The 3293-nt window shown below is 40.2% G+C and overlaps 1 non-coding gene across 1 annotated transcript; it reads left to right on the top strand.

Annotated features, from left to right (window-relative positions):
• The first annotated feature begins 214 nt into the window (after positions 1-214).
• Positions 215-321, top strand: LOC126007343 (U6 spliceosomal RNA). Its single transcript, XR_007494924.1, has one exon. It is a non-coding gene; the product is annotated as a U6 spliceosomal RNA (small nuclear RNA).
• The last annotated feature ends 2972 nt before the right edge of the window (positions 322-3293 follow it).

Genomic DNA, 3293 nt, shown 5'->3' with positions numbered 1-3293 from the left:
CCTAACAGTTCAAAATTGAACATAATTATTTACATTAAATATTTCTAATTTTTAAAGGAAAATATTTCAAATAAAGTGTACATATTTTACTAATTTAGATACTACATTTTTGAATGTGTTTGATACTTTTTATTTTTAGGCCAAGATATTTTATACATTTTAGGTCCCCTGACTAGTAAAAGGACTTATTTTATTCTTAGAATAATGGACAGCAGTACTCGCTTCAGTAGCACATATACTAACATTGAAAAGATACAGAGAAGGTTAGCATGGCCCCTGAGCAAGGATGACACGTAAATTCGGAAAGCGTTCCATATTTTTTTATTAAAAAAATAAAAAAAAGAATAATGGACAACAATAGATTGCTAAGTACTATTTTTGTTCCATTTTTTTTTACAAATATTTGTCTCATCTATGTGTGTGTGTGTGTGTGTGTGTGTTTGTGTGTGTGTGTCACAACCTTTTTTTCTGCCATTTCAGGGTATTCTCGGGGTTTCCAGGAAACTGGGTACAGGGATCAGCAAATGATGGAGCCACACTTTGCTGTGGGGATGATCTGAATTGTGTGCTTTATTGATTGTTACAGGAATGTATTTAAACATGAATTTTACTTGTGAGAGACAGCCTACATATTCTTTCCTGCATGGTTAAGAAATTGTACTTTTTTGTTAGCAAAAAGCTTATTAGTACATACTGTTTGATCTATAAGTTTCTTCACAACAGACTATTCAGAGGCCTTTATTGTGGGCTACAAACCTTCTGAATGCTAAGCTCCAGTTAAAAGGAAGGAGTTAAGCCAGAGGCTTCTCTGAGCTCAAAAGGGCAAATTTTAACATCTCAAGGTTTTTTTAAGCCCAGGCTGGACCCTGGGTGTTAATTCTGACAAACTAAAAGATCAGCAAGTTTTCAAGGTGTTCAGGTGTTCTTATGAAGGTTTCCTTTCATCTAAGTGAGCAGAATGCTTAAAGATACAGAATACCTTTTTTTTTTTGGTTTGTTTGTTTTTGTTTTTGGGTCACACCCGGCAGCTCTCAGGGGTTACTCCTGGCTCTGTGCTCAGAAATCGCTCCTTGCAGGCACTGTGCACAATATGGGATGCCGTGATTCCAACCACTGTCTGTCCTGGATTGCTGTGTTCCAGGCAAACTCCCTACTGTGGGTGACCGCGCACCCCACATGATTCAATGGAACTCTGAATGAATTTTCCACCGCCTGCCAGAATAGCCACAAAGTTTGCATAGCCCCGAACCAACAGGAAACTCTGCAAATAAATTTAGCTCAGCACAAAGAATCTGGCTTAACCAGATTCCTTAACCTTTCCATGGAACCTGTTTTTGTGCCTGCTCTCAAGCACATAAAGTTTAAATTGTGATCCTTATTGCTTGCACAAAAGAAAGATCTAAATGGAAATTAGGCTAAACAAAAAATTGTATTTGCATAAATATCAATTAGCTTTTTGTTTAAAAATTTGCTTCCCCTCCCCTCATCCTGCCAGGTTCCTTCTTATCCTTCCCGCCATCAAAATGTGCTCCCATTGGTTAAAATTGTTGTACTTGTACAAATCTGATTGGTTTATGTTTCAATCCTATGTTACTACTCCTCCCACTGGAGCAGGGCATAAAAACCCTGCTCTCCCCTCAATAAAGCCTCTCGACTGGCATACATCACCCTGAGCGTTTTACTAACTTCTACAGCTTAATTTTTTAGGTGTTCACAAAAGAGCTTAACACTCGCGAATTATTTGTAGTTGCCTTCTGCCTTCTGTCCTGGTTGACAGAAAGCTGCTGGCCGGAATTCTCTCCCAGTAAAGGACAGGAGCAAAGGCAATTACAGGTGGCGCCCCACGTGAGTGTTTCGGTCCTGTGCGTTCATTCGGTCGGCTGGAGGCGGCGAGTCCAGGAGCTTGCGCATTAGACGTCGGGTAAGCCCCAACCGGGTGACGCAGCGTAGTAGTTAGCCTTCCTTGTGTGCACACTTTCATTTTGTGCCGACCATATCATCCCACAATTGGCCTTTGGGACTCCTGTGCCTTTTTTTACTATGGGTAACCCCTTAAGCACAGAAGCCAAATTCATTGCTGTATTCAGTCTGAGTTAAAAGCCAGATGAGTAGAAGTCTCCAAACAAAATCTCTATAAATTTTTTGCCCTCGTTCATGACGTTTGCCCTTGGTTTGTTTTAACTGCACCTCGCATATAAACAGCTTACCTGCACGGCAACCTTTCTCTCCCTTAGGGAACGGCTACAGAGGTTTTCCCCTGCTTGTTTGGCTGCTGCCCTCTAGGCTTGATGAGCCACGCCTAAAAGTGCACAAGCCACCATTCTGCTGGCTCAAACAGTGCAATGCCCCCAGGAGCCCTACAATAAATTCATTAGCAGACTCCTGGAAAAGGTAAAAAGGATTATGGGCTCTGCAGATTATAATAATTCCCTTTCAAGCAGCTTGCTTACGAAAATGCTAATGAAACCTGCAAAAATATTTTAAGACACAACCTCCAAAGAAAAACCTTAAGGGGCTGGAAAAATAGCCTGCAGGCCACCTCCTGGTCTTAAAAGTTCTTGTTTTAAATATCAAAACCTCAGATCAGCACAAACATAAATATAAAGTCCTAGCCCCACTCTAGTAAGAAGCCATATACCCCCAACTCACTCAAGGTCTATTTTTCTTTAAGATCCTAATAAGCTAGCCAACACCCCCCCCCCCATTCCTTAGGGTATATAATAAGCCCTTTAATCTATGCATAGGTAGTGTTTGTAGCACAAAGTGGCGGGGGTAGAATTTTGTTGCGTCCCATAAAATGCCTCAAATGTAAAGTTTGTGAATTAAATTCTGTGGCATAAGTGTGCCTTTTCTAAAAGCATTTGTGTAATTAAGTTTTGTGCATTGGGTGTTGTGAAGCAATTATTAAAACATTGGAAATTAAAAAACCTTCTAAATTCATGTCTGTGAGGGTTAAAAAAAAAGAAAGAGAAACCTTTTGGTGTTTTAAAAATTTATACATAAGGGCCCGGAGAGATAGCACAGCGGCATTTGCCTTGCAAGCAGCCGATCCAGGACCAAAGGTGGTTGGTTCGAATCCCAGTGTCCCATATGGTCCCCTGTGCCTGCCAGGAGCTATTTCTGAGCAAACAGCCAGGAGTAACCCCTGAGCACTGCCGGGTGTGACCCCCCCCCAAAAAAAAAGAAAAACTTTTGGTGTTTTAAAAATTTAATCGTACACACAGGTATTAAAATCTGAGTCTTTTTATATTTCTATTAAAATTTATTTTGATTTTTAAGGTATTTAAAAAATA

This window comes from Suncus etruscus, chromosome 4, assembly GCF_024139225.1.
Source record: "Suncus etruscus isolate mSunEtr1 chromosome 4, mSunEtr1.pri.cur, whole genome shotgun sequence".
Lineage (NCBI taxonomy): Eukaryota > Metazoa > Chordata > Mammalia > Eulipotyphla > Soricidae > Suncus > Suncus etruscus.
The sequence above is the reverse complement of the archived record's forward strand: the minus strand, read 5'-3'. Positions and strand labels throughout refer to the sequence as shown.